This window comes from Mustela lutreola, chromosome X (assembly GCF_030435805.1).
Source record: "Mustela lutreola isolate mMusLut2 chromosome X, mMusLut2.pri, whole genome shotgun sequence".
In the NCBI taxonomy this organism is placed as follows: domain Eukaryota; kingdom Metazoa; phylum Chordata; class Mammalia; order Carnivora; family Mustelidae; genus Mustela; species Mustela lutreola.
Genome location: NC_081308.1, coordinates 128,836,226 through 128,858,096, shown reverse-complemented (window position 1 = coordinate 128,858,096; position 21,871 = coordinate 128,836,226). Strand labels below are relative to the sequence as shown.

General features: G+C 47.9%; 1 protein-coding gene across 8 annotated transcripts in view; it reads right to left on the bottom strand.

Annotated features, from left to right (window-relative positions):
• The window catches only part of MTM1 (myotubularin 1), a 106,539-nt gene extending 84,983 nt beyond the window's left edge, over positions 1–21,556 (bottom strand). For 4 of the 8 annotated variants that reach the window (XM_059156457.1, XM_059156458.1, XM_059156460.1 and 1 more), the window contains exon 1: positions 5,255–5,337. The gene's annotated coding sequence lies outside the window, so the exon portion shown is untranslated. Of the gene's footprint in view, positions 1–5,254; positions 5,338–9,337; positions 9,605–20,869 lie in introns of those variants that run through there. The other 4 variants (XM_059156454.1, XM_059156459.1, XM_059156456.1 and 1 more) reach the window with 3 other exon arrangements.
• Positions 21,557–21,871: the final 315 nt, after the last annotated feature.

The following is a 21,871-nucleotide window of genomic DNA, read 5'->3' as shown; positions in this document are numbered from 1 at the left end:
CCTGGGATCATGACCTGAGCCGAAAGCAGAGGCCTTAACCCACTGAGCCACCCAGGCGTCCCCAGCTTGTTCTGTTTTAAGAGGCTCTGGCAACAATGCTTCCTTCTCGGAAAGCCCAAGGACATGATATCAATATATAACAATTAACACAAGCTAAACAAAGGACATCACTGCATTGTCAAGGTCTGTCCTCAAGGGAATAAGGACAGAATGAGTTACAAACCAGTTACTTTTATTTTTACTTCCAATGATTACCCTTCAACTTCCCTCACTTCTTCCGGCCCCCAAAAACACCAACAAGCAAAGCAAAAATGAACCTATTCTAAAAGTGTGCATGACAATAGTCCAAAAAGCCAGAGGTTGGGAAGGCAACGTGTGAGACCTCTCCCATCACTGGACTCCAAGAACTTTCTTGCTCATTTGCTAATTGACCACAACAAGGCTGAGTGAGAGCTACGTTTCATCTGGCAGTCAGGGGATATGGTCTCTGTACATACAACCGAATTTGTTGAAATGAACACATCCAATCAACTCTGAACTATATCACCTCCTGTCCAGTTCAAGTCAAAGAGCATTTACTCAATGTCTGCTGTGGAGGGAGGGCCAAGTTAGGCTTTACTTGCCCAGGACAAAAACGTCTCCAACCTCAGCCCCCTTTTGCACAAGCTTGGAAGATGAAACAAGCAAGACTGAAATCTGCAGGTATAACATATCAAGACAAAGAGTGGAGGCAGGGCAATACTGAACGAACAAACAACTCCAATTAACAAGAAAAGAGCACTCGGTTCTGTTGGAATGTGAAAGGCAGCAGAGACCTGGAGAGCAATCAAGGCCTTGCGTGTGTTCCCATCCTAAGCCCCTGAGTGAGAGTATCCAGTCTAATACGGACGGAGGAGATTGGCAGGGCCTCAGGCTGCATTAAGGAGCTAATGTAAGGTGCTGATTCGAAAAAGGAAAGATTTTCATTCTGAAACGGTTCAGAAAAAGGCTGGCAATATTCCTTGGTACAGAGATTGCCTTGCTGTCGCCCTGTGACGGCTGGTTATGCAGTATTACGTTTTAAGAATCAATAAAATGGAAGCTCGTAAGAACCAATGGCTCCAGGTGCATCTGACAGAGGCAATCAAACACTTGCATACTTCCAGGCTGACAGAAGAGGGAAAGCAAGGCAGAGAGGCCACACCTACAGCTATGGGGGAGGAAGACCAAGAACAGGAAGGACTCTGCTCTCTTACACCAGTTCTCCCAACAGCAACGGCCTATATAATTCATGTAATAATTATTACACGAATGTAATAATAATAACGCTGCCCAGCCTACAAAGGGGCACTGATGTGTATTCGATTCTCTGGAAAGTTCTGGGAGCTTGGCAGGGCTCACTGCTCTGTCTTACAAATGGGAGAGGCAGCAGGGGTGAAGTAAAATGACTTATCCAATGTCACAGAGTTAAGAAGGGGCAGAAATGGGACTCGAACCTGGCGTCCGGAATCCAAACTCAGGAAGCTTTCAGCCACCTCACACCAACCAAGGGCTCCTTAATGATTCCTTGCTCCTCAGACAGAAACAGAAAGAAAGTGCTAGTGCACGGTGCCAGTATTCTAAAGAGGTGCTGGCTGCATTCTTAAAAAGAAAAGAATGAGATTGTCCAGGTGCTCAGGTGGAAGACTACATTGTAAACATTTAACATGAAAAACTGTCCTCCAACTATAGGGGGGCAACTGGGTCTCACTTGACCAACTCTCTGCTGGGTCTCCTGGTACCCTCCTGCTTTCAAAGCAGAGGAACTAGAAGAAGGCCTTTCTTGCTCTAGTCATGTTTGTAGAAACAAACAAAATATGGCCTCAAGTAATTTCTGAGTCCAAATAGCAAAAGGAACTTAACACTGCGGGAACTGTGGGCACTGCTGCCATTGTCACCTGAAACTAAAAGCTCGAGTCAACCATGAAATGCAGAGAAATGGCTAGGAAAAAAAAAATCACACTTACTGGACATCCCAAAGTGTATTAGGACACGTCTAGAATCATTTCTTTTTCTTTAAAAGCAAACAATGGGAGGGGTCCCTGGATGACTCAGTCGGTGAAGCACAGGACTCCTGATTTTGGCTCAGGTGATCTCAGAGTCCTGGGATGGAGCCCGGTGTCGGGCTCCACGCTGAGCAGGGAGTCTGCCCAGGATTCTCTCTCTCTTTCCCCGTCCCTCTGCCCCTCCCCCCATTTGCTTTCTCGGTCTCTCTCTCAAATAAATCAATCAGTCTCTAAAAGCAAACAAGGGAGTTCCATGCAGTTCTAGTCAGTAACAGTTAACTTTTCTTGAGTGCCTACTATGTGCACGACACTATTCTAAGCGCTCGGAATAGATTATCATTCAGTCTGGCCAACATTGCTTTGAGGCCGGTGCTGTTTGTGTTATTATTCTCATGTTACAGGTAAGGACACTGAGGCACAGGGGTAAGTAACTCACCCAAAGTCACACAGGTAATATTAGAGCCAGGACTCAAGTCCAGAGTCAACACCTTACACGCAAATAGCAGCCCCTGTCCCTCCCCCATCTGCCAAAAAAGAATAATGAACTGAGAAACTAGAAAATAAAGCAGAACTTCAAAGAGGTCAGATGCAGGGAAGGGGAATTACTAAAGAATAATGAAAGCAACCTCTTATTCTTCTATAAAATGAAAAAAAAAAACTGTAGAAATAACATAAAAAACTCTGGCCTTTGAAATCCTTTGGCCACCAGTTCAGAATGTCGCCTACTAAGCCTTGAAGACGCTCTCCTTTTCTCTTGATTTTGGAGCCCTTAATGAGAGCAAGAACCACATGTTCTTTCAGTGGTTTTTAAAGTAGCTACATTTTGTTAGTCCTCCTTTCATTTTGGAACAAAGAATATTTGAGTATTTTTTAATAACTTTAGTCATTTTTCAGAACCTGTAAAAATGTAAAAAATTTGCTTTGAAGCCATTGGACATACAGCATGAGAGAACCGAAAAGGTACTAAACAGACGAACTTTCACAGTAAGCCATCATGCATGCCATTTGACTAGCCCTTTAGTTTTTAAAAAGTTGAATGCTTCTTTACGCTACAGCTAACATCAAATAAACTTGTCTCTTTACAAACCGCACACCCCTAAGAATGACCACGGTTTCAGGTGGTAGGTTCTCAGTATACACCAGAGTGCAGGAAGAAAAATCCCTGTGTAAGGTAGCCTGAGGCAGGCAGACACTGGCATGAAATCAACAAGGAATACAAACCTCAGCAGAGCTGTCTTTTTAGCAAGAGTAAGGGAACTACTGAGACAGGGAGTGATTGGAAGGTCACCTCCCTAGGTGTCAGAAAGCACTTACTGTTTGCATGTAAAAGAAAAAATGCAAAAATGAGGCTGGGGTGAATTTATGATCCAAGAGGCAATCACTGGAGAAGCAATGACTCCATAGAACCTCTTTGATTTAGACAGATTTACTTTTGGATTTCATTATTTGCTTTAATGGAGCAGCAGCTGACACTCTAAAACTAACAATTCAGTGTAATTCCTAAATCAATCTCAAACATGCCAGCCTGTTTTATTGACATTTATTTTTATTTTTATTTTTTTTTATTGCATTTAGTGACTATTTTTCTGCATAGCACTCTTGTCTACTAGAAAATATATCATTACTTTTTTATTGTTGTAATTGTTGTCTGCTTCCCCACACATAAGTTCTGTAAGGCAGGGACTTAGTGGTGCTATTTGCTGTCTTCACCGTACTTGGGACGCCGCAGGCACACTATGGGCATTCTGGGTTTAAAGGGTAAATGAAGACGCTGACAACTTGGTCAATATATGTTAGAACTTTAAGGTAAGGAGACCCAATTGTTTAATAGCATTTAATAACTAGAATCTAAAAGACCCAACGAATCTTCTCTACGTTCAGTGGCTGAAATCTACTCCATGGTGCGGCATCTCTCAAGGATACATTTGGTTTTGTGAAACAGCCAAAAGTCATTGAGTCAAATCTGGTAATAAGTGATTGTGCCCAAAATATATGTCAGATGAAAGCAAAATGTGTCTATAAACTAACAAGCCTGTCTTATTTGGCTGGTAAACTGGTTTTGAAGGAAATTCAAAATAGTTTGAACTACAGCAAAATCAATGGCTTAATCTCAAGGCTCTAAGGTGGAGACTTCACAAGGAACCAAACTAAGCTGTAATAAAATAAATAAAAAAAATTAAAAAGTGCCCGGGTTCCACAGAAGCCAAGATACTCCCCAGAGACCTGACTCATGATATAAGCTTTGCCATTAGGTTGCCCAAATCCTGGGTCCTATTATTATAATATCATACAGGGTTACACTCTCTGGGCCTCAGTTTCCCCATTCTGGAAACGAACTACTATGAACTTCAAGGTCGAAGTCAATTCTAATATGCCATGATTTCATTATTGTGAAGGTCTATTATGTCTATTTAAAAACCAGTCACAAGTCACTCCACCTCATACTTTGTATGCGTCTATAAAGCACGCAATATAATCTTTACAGCAGATTCATTTCATATTTGCTTAGGCAAAAACTAAAATTAGTTTTCACTTCCTGAGCACAGCAAAAGACAGTTAAGGGAGGCAACCCGGCAAAGGGCGCTTGCTCGTGCCTGTGCACACTTCCGACTGCGTATCAGGGAACTAACCGTTCCCTCTCAGATCGCCTCTCAACTGTTGCAAAAACAGATAAACCTCCCGTGCGTGACACTGAAACTCTGTTAGAGAGACCCCATGGGGCTTCCCGGCCAGAGGCAGGCTGCGGCCGCTCCGCAGGACCCACGGGGATGCGACGGGCACCCACCCCAGGCGGAGGGCCAAGGCACGGACCAGCCGCGGCGCGTCGCCGGGGAGGCAGGACGGCAGCTCAGCCCGCTCCCGCCCCAGGACAGGGAAGCAAAGTCCGGGGAGCGGCCGCGACGCCCCCAGAGTCCCCCGCTCGGGCCCGATCCCAGCCCCGACCTTCGCCCGTCGCCGGCCCGGGACCCTGGGCGGAGGGAACAGGAGGAAGCGGGAGACACCTGCCTGCAGCTCCCCGGCCTCACTCAGCCCTAGCCGGCAGGGACAGCGAGGCGCTCGGGCGAACCTCCCCCCCCACACACACACCCCCGCCATCTACACCCGCGGGTATGGCGAGGACCCGCCGGCCCCGTCAGCCCAGGGAGTCCCAACTTCCTCTTCCCGGCCCCCCACCGCAGGTCCCCGCAGCGGCCGTCTCTGAGCCAGGCCTGCCGCGAGCGCGCACCCACCTCGGGGTCCCGGCGCCACCGCCGTTGCCAGGCTGCTCGGCTCCCGGGCCCCGCTCCGCCCCCTTCAGGGCCCGCCCCCTGCGGCCTCCCCGCCTCTGGCCACCGCCCGCCGCCCTCCTCCGCGCGCCGGTTGGCGAGGGTGCGCCACGTGACATGGGTGAGACGGGCGGAAGGCGCCGGGAAAGCCTCTGCGGGCGTCCCGAGGGGCGGGGCTCTTCACCCTGGAGGCTGCTGGGAAGCCCTCTTTGAAAGGTCCGGCGCGTGAAGGCATCTGGAAGTTGTAGTTCTAAATGCGATGCCAGGGGGCCGGGCGCAGACGCTAAGGAGCCGCCCCCGCGAGGGAAGTTGGCGTAGGAGCCCGACGGAGGCCGCTAGGAAGCGTAGTCCCAGGACTCCTCGGAGTCCCCTTGTTTTCCTTCAATAATGGGGAAATCCACGGGGAAAACCTCTCTGGATGAAACTTCAGCAGATGTCACTAAATGGAGCTGTTACCGGGTGCGGATGGGGGGCTGCGTGAAGCTGAGATACCATTAGGGGAAAAAAGAAGGGGTGGCACTGACGCGGGCGCGGAATCCACAACTCGCGAAGCGAACGAGCCGCTGAGGTGTATCTCGTGCTGCGTCAGCATCTTTCCAAGAACTCTCTTGAGACTTAGTGAAAGAAAACATTTCAGGACTTAGTCCCTTCTGCTTTTTTGAGGTTTGGGGGCAGACGACCATTAACACAGTAAAAAGAAAGGAAAAGGGGGAAAAAAAAAAACCCAGAAGGAAGACAACTTCAGGAAGAGAATTCCGTGTGTAATGAAATAAAACAAGCTTAACGTGACAGAGAAGAATAGGTGTGATATTCCTTGGGCTGCACATTAATTTACAGATAGATAGATAGATAGATGCACAAACACACACACACACACAAACAGTTCAAGTAAACGATGGTAAATAGGAGCACTTAAACATCTTTTTGCTCTTTAGTTAGTACCCCAGCATCTAAAAACAATGTTTTACCTGATACTAGTGTGTGTATTCATATTTATATACAACTATATATCACTATATGTATACACACAATACACACACATACACACACGCACTAAACTTACTGCAGAGTCCAGACTTAGGTGAGTAACAAGGCCCTTCAGAGTCCAACCCTCCTACTCTCCCAATGTGCCTCTTCTCTCTCCTTGCTCCAAATTCTGGTCTAATCACAGAAACCTTCTTTCTGTTCTCTGGATGCACCATGTTCTTTCCTCCTTCCAGCCCCCTGCGCTTTTGCTGTTTCTTTCTGCTGGGTTGGCCAAACTCCTGGAAGGGCAGCAGAAGAGCACTTGTTCCTGGGCCAGGAAGAATTAGCCCTCCCAGAGCCCTTCTCATCGCACTGATGTGATCATTTGCTTACATGTGGCCTTGCCAACTCCCCTCACATTCATTGCTGTACTGGATTACAAAAAGCACTCAGTAAATGCTTCTTGATTGTATGAATTGCATGCGAGAGCAGCTCCCTGCTGGGCTCCTGACTGATGATCTGTGAGTCCTGGAACGAGGGAGAGGCGGATGGAGAGAGGGCAACCGCCGGAGCGGGGAGAGCTTGCCTACAGTAGGCACAATACTCAAGGATGAGGCTGAAGCCCTCTGCTCAACAGGGACCTCAGAGCAAGGACATTGCTCAGCCTAAGGAGGTTACCCCAGCTCCAGCTCTGAAGGACACAGCTCAGGCAGAGAAGTCCAGTGAGAATGCCAGTGTCTGGCCTGTGGAACGCAGACAGTGACCCCTGCCTTGCGCTGTGGGTGTGACAATCAGCTGAAGGAAGGGGGGTAGCTCTTTGACCACCTTGCTATGGAGGAGGTTGTGGTATTGTGGTTTGTTGTTTTAAGATTTTCTTTATTTATTTATTTATTGAGAGAGGGAGCACACGTCAGGGCCAGGACCTGGGCTGAAATCAAGATTTGGACGCTTCACCAACTGAGCCACCCAGGCACTTAGCCCCCAACCTTTTGAGAAAATATTGAGTTACATATTTGAGAGAGAGAGAAAGAGAGCACGAGCAGGAGGGCAGAGGGAGAGGGAGAGGGAATCTCCAGCAGGCTCTACACCAAGGGCACAGCCCAACACAAGGACGGATCCTAGGACCCCAAGATCATCAGGACCTGAGCTGAAATCAAGAGTCAGTCACTTAACTGACACCACCACTCCAGTGCCTGAGTTCGAAGTATGAGTGTGAGTATCTGTTTGTGGGTTCTCCAGGCTTCCCTGCATTTTACACACACACACACACACACACACACACACACGGGCACATGCACATACACCAAAGGCATGGGGGTCTGTTGGGGAGTGGCTGGTTCCAGGACAATAGGAAGGGGGCAGCAAGAGACGGGACATAATGCTGCTTCTTCAGTAACCTTCCTGGGTAGGACATCCTGCACCCATTTCCCCCTCGCCAAGGTCCCCCAGCTTTGGCTAAGACCTAGGCCAAAGAGACCTCCTGTCCCTGGGGCTTCAGCCTGTTCTCCCAAATCTGGGCAAGTGGAGCAGACAGGACCAGCAGGAATCTACATCCATGGCCCGGCCAGGCATACCTGCGCCCCCCACTCCCAGCCTCCTGGGTAAGAAGCAGGCCTGAGAAAGGCAAAGTTTTGCTTCCTGCTTCTCTCCAGCATCCTCACACGCGGCCCTGTGCTGATGCTCTACCCTACCAGTCCCCACCCTTGTTGTAGGCTGGGGACTGCCACCACCTTGTTCTAGCAGGTTCATTACACTGAGCCCAGAGTGGAGGAAGGGAAGGGGCATCCTTGTCAGGAGGAGCAAACTGTTGGTCTTGAGAAAGTTACTTCTAATCATTAGCTACTGCCTCTGAAAAAAGGAGTCAAATGCCAGTTCTCATGGTCGCTGTGTCCTAGCATAGTAAGGATCCAGGTGAAGGTGGTCTAGAATGTCAAGGCAGCAGTGTTCCACAGGCTGGCCAGTGGGAAGAGAGGTGGGAGAAGGTGGGAGAAAGCCCCTGAACTTCCCAGCTCTTCCATGTTTGTTAGGTATGTGGCTTTGGGGAAGTACATCTCTCTAAACCTCAGTTTCCTCCTCCGGGAAATGGGGATATTAGTACCTAATTTTATAGGCTTATTGTAAGTGGCTCCACCTCCCTCCTCCTCATGCCTACCCTCCCTCCCTCCCCTTTTCTTCATTTCTTTCCTTCCCACTCTTTATTTAAAAAGTAGCCTGAGAAGAACGATGCAACCACTTTGGAAAACAGTTTCACAGTGATTTATAAAGTTAAAAGTACACAGGACCCAGAAATACCACTCTTAGCTATTTATCCAAGAGACATGGCAGTGTATGCTCTCAAAAAGACTTGTATACAAATATGCAGAGCAGCCTTTTAAAATAGTAGTCAAATAGATAAACAATTCAAATTCCCATCAGCTGCTGAACGGCAAAACAGTGATATGCACAGATAATGGAATACTACTAAGCAATACAAAGGAAGGACCACTGATACACACTCCCGCATGAATGAGCCCCCATAACCATATGTTGAATGAAATAAATAATATACAAAATATTATACACTGTATGATTCCATTTATATTACATTTGGAAAAAGGCAAAGCTACAGTGATAGAGAGCAGATTTGTGGTTGTCTGGAACCAGAGATGTGGGAAGGGAATTGACTGTAAAGGGGCAAGAGGGAAGTTTTAGGGGTGAGGGGAATGTTCTATACTTTGTGACGGTGATTACATGATGGTATACAGCTGCCCAAACTCATTAAACTCTAAACATGAAATGAGTAAATTTCATTGTGGATAGGTTATACTTCTATAAAGCTGAGGTTTAGAGGCGTGTGGGCAGGAGGGTGAGTAGCCTCTGGTAAGTTTCCGGTAAGCCCAGAATTGTCAGTCTGTTTGTGTTTGGTTGTTTGCTTGGTTGTTTTTAAGAGGCCCTGGTTTTTGAATGGGAGAAGGTGGTAAGGCTTACCCTACACATACCGAGGGTGTGCTACAAGGCAAGAGATTGGTTGGGGCTACGGAAAAGCCCCACTGGAAGAAGATGGTGGCCAAGCCCCATGGGGGTGAAAAGGGGAGTACTTACCTGGAAGGTGAGTCTGAACAGAGGGAGCATGACACTTGTAGACTCTAAAAACCAGAAGTTTCCCCCATCTTCTCTCTTTGACCTATGAGCACACACATGGAGGGGCTCCAGAACACCCAAGGGTCAAGCTGGACTCTGTTCACAGCAGAGGAGAGCGCTCTTGCTTCTTGCTGGTGTTTGCCTTCTACTTTCTCATAAAGCTCAGTGTTGAGTTTGGGACCTCTTTGGAGAGGTCCTGCTGGTCAGCAGGGTCTATTTTCCCAGGTGCTGTAGAAGTTCCATCCAAGTAGTGGAACGTGAAAACACATAAAAGAGAAACACAGATTTTTTTTTTTTTTTTTTTTTTTGGTCCCAGGGCCTCTTGGACACAGAGGCTAGACATGCAGAGATTATTGTTATGACATCACAGGGTTTCCAAGGGCCAGCCTTGTTTGTATCCCTCATCATTAGATAAATGTAGGGTGTTTAGGGATGATTTTGAGGTCTAGTCTACAAGCAGCCTGGTGAGAAAATTGCCCCAGGTTCAAGTCATATCACAAATCAAACCAAAGCAACTGAAAAGAAAGACCAACTCACAAGATGCCCACCCTCTCTGGCCAATTATGAGTTTTTTTTAAATCTCAGTCTTACACTAAAAAATTTTTTGAGGAAGGAAGCCCTATGAGGAACTGTTTCATGATACATTCGAGTGTGTTTTACTCAAAACAGATTTTTAAAAAGAGCTTTATCTTTGACTTTGAGGGGGCTGCCTGATTCATGTTGAAGTGCATAGTATGCTATTTTGCAAACTCTGAAAGAGTTGGATACCCAACATTAAACTTGAAACAGAATATGTGAGAAAGGAAGAAATGAAAGAGGAAAAAACCCAAATGTCAGCAAATATTTGTTGAGCATGAATGACATTTTGTTATTTAGATTAATCAGTCAAAAAGAATAAAATACTTAAGAATAAACTTAACCAAGGAGGTGAAAGATTTGTACACTGAGAACTATAAAACATTGCTGAAAACAGTTGAAGACAGAAATAAATAGAAAGACATCCCATGTTCATTGATTCAAAGATTTAATATTGTTAAAATACCAGTACTATCCAAAGTGATTCAAAGATTTGATACAATCTTTATCAAAATCCCAATGATGTTTGTTTTGCAGAAATAGAAAAATGCATCCTAAAATATATATGGCATGTCTAGGGACCCCAAAGAGCTAAAACAATCTTGAAAAAAAGAAAAAATGTTGCAGGTGTCACACTTTCTGATTTAAAAACATATTACATAGCTATAGTAAACAAAACAGTGTGGTACTAATATAAAGAGAAAATATAGACCAATTGTACAAAATAGAGAAGTCAGGAATAAACCCTTACATAAATGGTCAAATGATTTTTGATAAGGGCACTAAGACCATTCAATAGAGAAACGATAATCTTTTCAATAAATTGTGTTGGGAAAACTGGATATCCATGTACAAAAGGATAAAGTTGGGTGCTTACCTGACAACATATACAAACAGTTAACTCAAAATGGAGTAAAGACCCAAATGTAAGAGGTAAAACTATAAAACTCTTAGGAAAACACTGGGGAAAGGCTTCTTGATATCAGATTTAGCAATGATTTATGGGCTATGACACCAAAAGCTTACGTAACAAATGTAAAAAGAGATTAGACTACATCAAAATTTAAAACTTCTGTGCATCAAAGGACACAACCAACAGCGTGAAAAGGCAACCTATGGAATGGGAGAGAATATTTGCAAATCACATATCTGATGAAGGATGAATATACAGAATGTATAAAGAACTCCTACAACTCAATAATAACAACAACAACAACAACAAATCAAATAACTCAGTTTGAAAAAACACCCAACGAGAGTGCCTGGGTGGCACAGTCCATTAAGTGCTGGACTCCTGGTTTCCACTCAGGTTGTGATCTCAGGGTTGTGAGATCGAGCCCCACATCAAGCCCCACATTGAGCCCTGTGTAGGGCTCCGTGCTCAGTGTGGAGTCGGCTGGAGATTCTCTCCCTCTCCCTCTGCCTCTGTCTGTCTCAAAAATAAATAAATAAATCTTCTTTAAAAACCCAGCAAAGAACTGAAATTGACATTTCTCCAAAGAAGATATACAAAGGGCCAATAATCACATGATAAGGGGATCTCTGCCACCCATCATTAGGGAAATGTAAATCAAAACTACAATGTGATACCACCTCACACCCATTAGGATGGCTACTATCAAACAAACAAAACCCAAAAAACAGAAAATCACAAGTGTTGGTGAGGCTATGGAAGAATGGGAACCCTTGTGCACCCTTGGTGGGAATGTGTGAAGTGTGCAGCCACTGTAGAAAACAGTATGGTGTCTCCTCAAAAAATTAAACATAGAGTGACTATATGGTCCAGCAAGTCCACTTATGGATATATACCCAAAGGAATTGAAAGCAGAGTTGCAAAGAGGTATTTGTATATCCATGTTCACAGCAGCATTGTTCACAATAGCCAGAAGATGGAAGTCACCCAAGTGTCCAACAATGGATGAATGCCTCACAGAGTGTGGTCTATCCATACAATGGAAAGTTATTCAGCCTTAGAAAGGAAGGAAATTTTGAGACATGCTACAACATGGATGAATCTGGAGGACATGATGCTCAGTGAAGGAAAGCAGCCACAAAAGGACAACTATAACATCATTCCACTTATTTAAGGCCCCTAAGTAGTCAAATTCATGGAGACAGAAGAATGGCCATTGCCAGGGGCTGGAGGAAATGGGTATGGGAACTTGTTTAATGGGGACAGAGTTTGTTTTTCAAGATGAAAAGAATTCTGGAGATCGGTCATACAACAATGTGAGTGTACTTAACACTAGTGAACTATAGACTTAAAAGTGGCTAATATGGCAAATTTGGTTATATGTGTTTTATTACAGTTGTTTAAAAATATTAATTAAGCCTCCACAGTAATCTGAACTAAGAGGACCAAGAACCTAGACTCCGTAGTTCATCTCAGATGTGATTGATTGTACCCTGCAAGGGGTTAGCCTCCACCTAGGACAGAAGGTCTTGTGTCCCACTTTAGAAACAAAGCTTCCCCCAGGGAGCCAGAGGTAAGCAATTGTCCAAGTCCCAGAAAGATGAGGGAAGGAAGAACACGGGTCCTTTCCAAGATAAACACTACTACCTCTTCTTTGTGTCACTGCCAAAAACTCATGGGCGTTGTTGGGGTGGGTCCTTTCCCAGAGTGACTTCCTAAACCCTTCCTCTCCACTCAGAAGAAAACATCAGGAAAAAGGCTGGGGTATGCAGGAGAGCAACATGCAATGGAATTGCCCTAGAAACTGCCTCCTAGGGGCTCCTGGGTGGCTCAGTTGGTTAGACATCTGCCTTGGGCTCAGGTCATGATCTTGGGGTCCTGGGAGTGAGCCAACATCAGGATCCCTGCTCAGCAGGGAGTCTGCTTCTCCCTCTCCCTCTACTCCTACCCTCTACTCATGCTTTCTCTGTCAAATAAATAAGTAAGCTTAAAAAAAAAAAAAAAAACTTCCAGATGGAGCCTCAGCCGCTTCTCCAACTGTTAACCCTTGCCTTGGTCGGGGCCCTGAGGGAGTAAAATACTTAATGTTTCTAGTGGCAGTGTTTCTAGGGACACCTGCAGACCACTCACGTGCCTTTCCTCAGCCACGGGGCTCATGCGAACAAAGCCGAAGTGCCAGGAAATGAGAGGGTTGGCAACTTTTCAGACAGGGAATGGAGCTCTAGGAAAGCCCTGCCTGGTCTCTGTGCTGCAGGCGGAAGCCCGCTTAAGCTAAGCTCCCCTTCCCCAATCCTGAACCTTCATCCCTTTAACCCCTGCCCCCCAACACAGAACATTGCCTGTGCTCTCTCTCTCTCTCTTTCAACAGCTTTATTTTATTTTTTTAAGATTTTATTTATTTGAGAGACAGAGATCACAAGAGGCAGAGAGGCAGGCAGAGAGAGAGAGAGAGAGGAGGAAGCAGGCTTCCTGCTGAGCAGAGAACCGATGTGGGGCTCGATCTCAGGACCCTGAGATCATGACCTGAGCTGAAGGCAGAGGCCCAACCCACTGAGCCACCCGGGTGCCCCTTTTAAGAGCTTTATTGAGATAGTGTGTACACAATAAAATTCACCTATGTAAAGTGTACAAGTCAATTTTTTTTTAGCGTATTCACAGAGCTGTACAACCACACTATCTAAATCCAGAACATTTCACCAGTCCCCAGAGAAACCCCATACCCATGAGCATCCATTCCCCATTTCTACCTCCTGATTATCCTGGGGCAACTACCATTCTACTTTCTTTCTCTATAGATTTGCCTATTCTGGACATTTCATCAAAGTGCAATCCTACAATATGGGGTATTTTGGGTCTGGTTTCTTCCACCAACATCACTTTTTCAAGGTTCACCCATGTTATAACATGAATCATTACATCATTGTTTATATATACACACACCACACTTTGTTTATCCATTCATCCTTCAGTGGTCATTTGGGTTGTTTCTATCTTTTAGTGAATAATACTTCAAGATCACTCATGTGCAAGTTTTTGTGTGGACCCATGTTTTCATTTTTCTTGGCTACACACTGGTTGAATTGCTGGATCATATGGTAACCCTATGCTTGGCATTTGGAAGAACTGCCAAACCGTTTCCCAAAGTGGCTGCACCATTTTTCATTCCCACCTGCAGTGTATGAGGCTTCCAATGGCTCCACATCCTCTCCAACAACTGTTAATTGTCCTTTTGATTCTCCCCATCCTAGTGGTGTGAAGTGGTACCTCATTGTGATGGCTTGGATTTGTACTTCTTGATGACTAATGATGGTGACCATATTTTCATTAGCTCACTGGCCATTTGCATATTATCTTTGGAGCAGTGTCTATTTGGATCCTTTGCTCACTGTTGAAAACTGAGTTATGTGTCTTTGTGTTAAGGAGTTGTAAGAATACATATATAGTGGATTCGACCCCATACATATAGTGGATTCGACCCCACTATAGAGAAATGATTTGTAAAAGTTTTCTCCCATCCCCTGGATCATATTTCCACTTTCTGGATGGTTTCTTTTGAAACACAAATGCTTTTCGCTTCAATGAAGTCTAATTTATCTATTTTTTTCTTTTGTTACTTGTGCTCTTGGTGCCATATTGAAGAAACTGTTGTCAAATCCAAGACCATGAAGGTTTGCCACTGTTTTCTTCTAAGAGTTTTATAGTTTTCGCTCTCACGTGGAGGCCCGTGGTCTACGTTGAGGTACCTTTCACATACGGTGTGAGGTAGGGGTGCGACTGCATACTTCTGCTTGTGGATATCCAGTTGTTGCAGTATTATTTGTTGAAAGTACTGTTCTTTTCCCATCGAGTAGTCTTGGCACTCTTGCTGAAAGTCGGTGACCATACGTGTGTGTATTTATTTCTGGGCTTTCAATTCTATTCCACTGATTCACATGTCTATCTTAATGCCAGTACCATACTTCCTTCTTTCTTTTTAAACTCTCTGGGTTTATTGGGAAGACCACCTCAGAAGGCCCCTAGTATATCCGATGCTTTCAAGTCCCCCAACCACTCTCAACCCCTCTTGTTACCTGGCCTACCTAACAACTTTTGAAGACAAATGAATAAAGTGATCCTCCCTCAATTACAAATGAGGAAACCAAGGCTCAGAGAGGCTGCAGGGAGCTCAAGGTCACTGCACTGGTAGACGGCAGAGTGGAGCACACAACCTCAGTTGCTAGCTACAAAGCTCCCTCCTGGACAGCCACCGGCATGACTTTGAAGACATGCTATTTGACATTTTTAAATAAAGGCAGTTTCCAGCCCTACTTTTCCTACCCTAGCTAGTTCATAAAGGTGTTGATGTAGCTCAGATAAATTTTAAAAACCTTTCATAAATTCGCAGTGACTGAATTTATGGGAGTAGTTACTCGTTGTGCATTTCTACAACAGCTCTCCCCTGAAATCATCCAGATCAGAGGTTGAAATGGGCCATTTCCCACATCCTCTCTCACATTGCAGCTATACTGGGCAGGAGACTACTATAGCAATATCATCTTACTTTCCCAGTGGAACAGTCGCTCTGGGAGGGATCATCGTCCCAGTCGTGTTTGTTGTCCAGAAAGACCCCAATATCATGTGGTATCCCTTTAAGGAGGGAAGCAAATAGTATTCAGGTATTGTACAGCCACTGAGTTATGTTCCTAAATTAAATTAAACACTCTCTCAATAAGCAGGCATTGAGAACCTCTGATGTTCTAAACACAGTATGAGGCACTAAGGGGCGGCACAGAGAAGATGAGGATACAGCCGAGACAGGCAAGAACTGACAGCCTCACAGGGAACGACAAACACTTAAAGGAATGTGCTTTTTCATTCAAATTGTGCACCAGGACACAGACGTGGTCCCCAGCGCCACAGGTTAGGGGTGAGTAATAGGTTACTGTAATGGACATGAACTCCCCCAGCTAGCTCATCACAATCTGGACTACAAACCACACAGGACACCAAAAGCAGTGACCAGGGCACTGGGTCAGTTAGGGTGTTGGGGAGGCATCGCTGAGAAGATCACGTCTGAGCTGCCATGACGTAGTAACTCCCTGGGAACCCAGAGGGTGAATGGATGACATCTTGGAGGAGGTAGGGTATGCTTCCCAGAGGCAGGGATGTTTGGGCTGGCCTTTGACCAGACATGGAACACACGGTCCACACCAGGATACTTGTGAAAAGGGGCACTATTCACTATTATGCTGGGACAACAAGTAGAAGTTGGGACTGGCCCTGGTAACCCTGGAGGCAGGATCCCTGCCCCCCACCCTGCAACCCAGCCAAAGCACATGACGCCCAGTGTGCAGAGAGTATTTAGGGAACAGAGCAGTGGGAGGGCGGAATAGGGGGTAGAGGAAGCGATCGGGATGGAAGGTGAGTGCGTTCCTTTCCTCTGCGCTGCCAGGCTGCTGGTTACAAAGCACAACACACTGAATTGTTTAAGCAACAGAAATTTATCCTCTCATAGTCCTGGAGGCTGGAAGGCTGAGATCAGGTCGTTGGCAGAGCCCTGCTCTGCGCAAGGTGCTAGGGAAGGAGCTGAGCTGGGCCTCCCGGCAAGCTTCTGGTGGTTGCTTCACTCATGACAGCAGAACTGGGATCTTCACATGCTGTTCTCCCTGTGCGCCTGTCTCTGTGTTCAAATGTCCCTTTGTTAATAAGCACACCCAGTCATATGGGGTTAGGGTCCACCCTAATGACCTCATCTTAACTTGATCATCTGAAAAGATCCCATTTCCAAATAAAGTTCCATTCACAGGTACTGGGGTTTAGGACCTCAGCATCTTTTGGAAGGACACAATTCAGCCTTTAAGAGCAAGGCAGAAAATGGTGACAGCTGCCAAAGAATGCCATGCTAGAGGGCCCAGACAATCCTGAAGGTCATGGGGAATTACTACCACTTGGCAAGCTGGCATGCAGCACGATCTCTTTCAAAACAGTAACCCTAGCAGCCCAGATCCTCAATTTAGTCCAATTAGACATGGACAATGCTTTTTCCTCGCAGTTTCAAACATACCTTTTTAGTATTACACTTCCCCTCTGGAAATCAAAGAAAACAAAATATGCATCCCCAAAACAATAGGGTCCCTTTAGTAGAATGGGTATTTCCTCACTCTCAAGCCATTTTCACCACCCGGCTTGCAAGACGACAATTGTCTCTCAGTAAATGCTTGTGGGGTGGAATAAAAAGCTGTTTAATTTTCCAGAGTGAACTTTAGGGGTGGTTGTCAATGGTGCTATGTGCAAGGTATCACCAGTGCTTAAAAATTTCATTTGCCTCTGATTCTGACCTACAATACGGGTTTCCACATGGCTCTTGGTGCCCTCAGATGTACCCTGGGGACTGGAGGAGGCTGGGTGGGGCAGACCAGAGAGGCTTAGCTCGGACTGTTTTTATACTTGTTGGATGTGTCTGAAAAATACTTTCTGTAAGAAGTTGGGAAAACCTAGGACTTTGTGCCCACTGCCAGATTCTCTCAGCCAAAGGGCAAGTCCGTTTGGGCACTAAATGAATTTCATTATATTCATTCGTCCAACAACATTTATTCAGTGCCTACTTTGTACCTGGTACTTTTCTGGGGATTGGCATAGAACAGTGAGCAGGATGTTTTTGTGGCTATCCCTTCAGAGAGAAGTTTGGTGAGAACAGAAGCTACTTTTTAAAAAAAGATTTTATTTATTCATTTGAGAGAGAGAGAGAGAGAGAGAGAGAGAGAGAGAGAGAGAATTAGCAGGGGGAGAGGCAGAAGGAGAAGCAGACTCCCCACCGAGTAGGGAGCCTGATGTGGGGCTTGATTTCAGGACCTGGAGATCATGACCTGAGCTGAAGGCAGATGCTTAATGACTGAGCCACCCAAGCGTCCCTTCGAAGCTACCTTGAAGCACATTTTGCTCAATCAGCAACATCCTCCTAAATAATACCTAATAAAGATAATTCCCAAAATGTCTACATTAGTGCAAAATTCCATTAGGAATGTGTAGTGGGTTGAATAACATCTCCCCAAAATTCATGTCCACCCAGAACCTCAGAAGGTGACCTTATTTGGAAATGGAGTTTGGGCGGATGTAATTAGTTAAGGATCTTGTGATGAAATCCCCCTGGATTTAGGGTGTGCCCTACGTGCAATGATTAGTGTTCTTAGAAGAAGCCAAGAGGACCCAGAGACACACAGAGAAGACCATATGAAGACTGAGGTGGAGATCGGAGTGATGGGGTCACAAACCAGGGAGTGCCCGAGGCTACCAGAAGCTAGAAGAGGTGAGGAACCATGACCCTGCCATCACTTTGATTTTGGACTTCAAGCCTCTAGAACCAAGACATGACGTTTCTGTTGTTTTGAGCCACCCAGTTTGTGTACCTTGTTCTGGCAGCTCTAGAAAGGCTTTCCATCGAGGCTTTCCAGACCCTCTATTCAACCTTCTTTCAGAAGAGGAGGTACAGACTGCACAGTACTTTCCCCACACCTCAGGATGAACTCTAGTACCGGTGCTGCCACCCCAGAGAAACTGGCTGCTTTCTCACTTCTTTGTCCCTCGTGCCTTTTGGCTTCTCAGCAAGGGCTGGCCACGAGTGCTGGAGTCCCGCAGCTCTAGAAGGCCACCAGGAGAAGTCTCGACAAGAGCAGGACGACAAGTTGGGATGGTTTCTGCTCCCCTCCCCTCCTTTCTTTTTTCTTTTTTAAAAAAGATTTTATTTATTTATTTATTTGACAGACAGAGATCACAAGTACGCAGAGAGGCAGGCAGAGAGAGAGGAGGAAGCAGGCTCCGCACTGAGCAGAGAGCCCGATGCAGGGCTCGATCCCAGGACCCTGAGACCATGACCTGAGCCGAAGGCAGAGGCTTTAACCCACTGAGCCACCCAGGCGCCCCCTCCCCTCCTTTCTTAAGGCAAAAAGGTGTCACACACAGTGGTTTCAGCAGCAGCTCTGGCCCTTCGGTGTACCGCAGCCTAACCATCCGAGGCTGGCCACCATGACCTTGGTGGATGAACATGAGCCAAAGCAGCCCCGTTCCCATCTTCCCACACCACACCGTCCACGCTGCACTCTCTACCTCCAGGCAGCCAAGACGCAATGGGAAGTGGGGCGTGGTCAAGCCCATGCCAGTAGGTCCAAGCAGATCTAACTGGGGAGCCACTGTTGGGAAACCCCAAATGAGAGCTCTGCCTTCAGTGACATGCGAAGAGAGAAGAGTGGTCACTATGTGAGCAAAACACCTCTAGCTCGACTCCCACTGCTTCCAGGCTGAGGGTCATTTATTAGCTCTGTTTCTGACAAGGGTGTCCATTTCTTGAGTCCTGAACCTATCTTCCCACTTATTATCTTATTAAATTCTCATCACTACCCTGCAAGGTTAGGATGACTATTAACCCATTACAGAGATGAGGAAACGGAAGTTCACAGAGGCTTGGGGGGGACCTTCCTAAGGTCACACGGCAATTTGACCAGCAGACTCTCCACGGAGCAGGGAGCCCTACCCAGGGCTCCATCCCAAAGTCCTGAAATCATGACCTGATGCAAAATCAGGAGTCAGAGCGCCCCTGGTCTTGGTCTTTTTAACGTTCACCTTTAAGACTGATGGGCTGCTTTCCAAGGCCTCCAACTTCTGGAGTGAATTTATGAGACCTAAAAAGAAGGCACTGATTGCCTCAATCATCCTTGGGGGTGTGCCTGCTTCCAGAGAGATCTGGACTTTTCCAATAATTTCCCCTCTGAATGCCTCGAATTTGTCAAAAAGCAAACAAAAGCCCTGAGAGTTTGTCATTTCTTCCTGCGCACAGTGGCTAGCATTTTTATTTTAGGCCACATTATGTGGACTATGTATATTTGTGTGTGGGGCCTTGTATAACCCGCGTCCAGAGAACATTGGTGTCCAGGGACCCCGGATCCCCCTTCTCCGTTTCCCACGATTCTCCGCGTTTAGATAGCTGCTGGGCTGGGTTAGGGTCATCAAGTGTAGTTCATAGAGCCTCAGTCAAGGAGCCCCAGTATGGGAATAAGTCCTGGCAACTGTCTTTTAGAGGTTCCATTTGCCCTGCAACCAGCAAGGGGAGAGCTCGCAGGACAAGCACGCCAGGTCCGCTGAAGGTAACCTTGGAGAGGAGACTAGAGGAGGCACAAGAATCAAGAGCACGGCTCAAGGGCAGGGCCTTAGGGTGTCAAGAGGGACAGCCGCCTTGGGCGCTGCTGAGGTTCCTGGGGCCACACCTGCACCCCAGAAGCCCTGAGTCCTTGTTGGGGCAGAACCAGTTCACACTCCCCTCCCCTCCTGGACACAGAGCCTGCCCCCTCTAGTGCCACCCTTGGGCTCCCTTTTGCATCCGGCACCCTGAAGGGGGGGCAGCCGACAGGTGGCCAATGAGAACAACTGATTCCACACCGGGAGTTCTCAGGGCTCTGTGCCTGCTGTGGCGCTCTGGAGCCCTTTTTAGAAATCCTCCTGAAAGCATCTAGCCCTCAGGCCGCTATTCCTTGGGTGGGACTCATCATACTTCCTCTGTTCCGTCCTTCCCCTGCGGGAGGCTGCCACTCCTTTATCACGCTGAGTGGAGCAAACCACAGGCTGGACACCCGTGGTCAGCACTTGCTCTGCGGCTCCAAGACGCTGGGGAGACGCTCAACTGAGGGGAGCACCATCCTGGGGACTCTGATCGACGCTAGGGCTGTAGTCTGGTCGCAGGTGAATCATTATTATTTTACCCTTTTGTTTGCTTATTCATAATTCCACTGTGACCAGACTTCCTATTGAAACTCCCATTCCCCCACCCCATTCAGCAGCCCCCTGAGCCACACCCCCAGGGCAGCCAATCAGGCCCTGGCCCGCTCTGGGGACGAGAAGACCCGGGTGTTGGCGAGCAAGTAGGAGCTTTGCCACCCTTCTCAGCGAAGGGCTCTGCTCCCACTCTCCGCACAAGGCTGGCCTGCTCCCACGGCCTCCTTGGGGCGCACAGTCACGCCTCCCCCAGCAGCACTTACTGGCTTCCAGTGTAATTACGGGTTTTCATGCGGTGTTCTCGCCTGGGCTTGGAGCTTCTTGCGGAGTGGTTCATCTTGCTCCGGCTCCTCCACCCTCTCCCTTTCCGTAGGGTGCCCCGCTGCATTCGGGGCTCAGGGCGGGGTGAGCTCAGGGACGCCCTAAGAGTGGAACATCCGCTAGGACAAACGCCTCTGCTCACATAGGGGGTAACTTGTGACAGGCGAGGCCTGGCGTGTCTGGCTTTATCCACTAGAATGGGCAAGAGCCTACCTGCTTCCCTCCCTACTCTGTGTTCAGGGCCTGGCGCGGGGGCTTGACACCCTAAACCCGCGTTGCCCGACTCCGCAGTTGTGTTCCCGGTGACCGAGGCCCACGTCTCCCAGATGGCCGGCCCCGGCTCCCTCGGGATGAGTGAGCTGGGGTGCCGGCGACCGCCACCACGGGCTGGAGGGAGAGGAGTCCGCAGGGCAGGGAGCGCAGGGGACTGTGGGCACCGGGCGCGGGGAAGGAGCGGCCCCCTCGGGAGGGAAGCGAGCGGTGGCTGAGCCTAGGGGAGCGATCCGGGCCGTGTGCCGCGGGAAAGGCCGGGCGCTGGGGAAGCTTCCCCGTCCCGGGTCCCCGTCCCGTCCCGTCCCGTCCCCGAGCGGGCCAGGGCGTGAGGGCTGGCTTCCAGCCCGCGCCAGCGGCGGGGACCGGGGTCGGGGCGGTGCTCTGGGCGTTTGGTGGCCGGCGGGGCTGGCGGTCGAACACGTGACCCGCCCGGCCAATAGCGAGGCGGCCGGGGCCGCGGTCAAGGGCCCGGGGTGGCGCGGAGGCGGGCGGCGGCGGAGCCGGGGGCGTGGGGGGGGGGGGCGCTTCAGGGCGGGGCTGGGAAGGGGCGTGGGGGGCCGCGGCCGCGCGCCCGGGAGGCTGCCCGGCTGGCACGAGCCCAGCCCCGCAGGGCCGCTGCGCGGGTGGGTCGGGCACGGTGGCGACTGCCGGGAAGCCGGCGGGGACTCCTC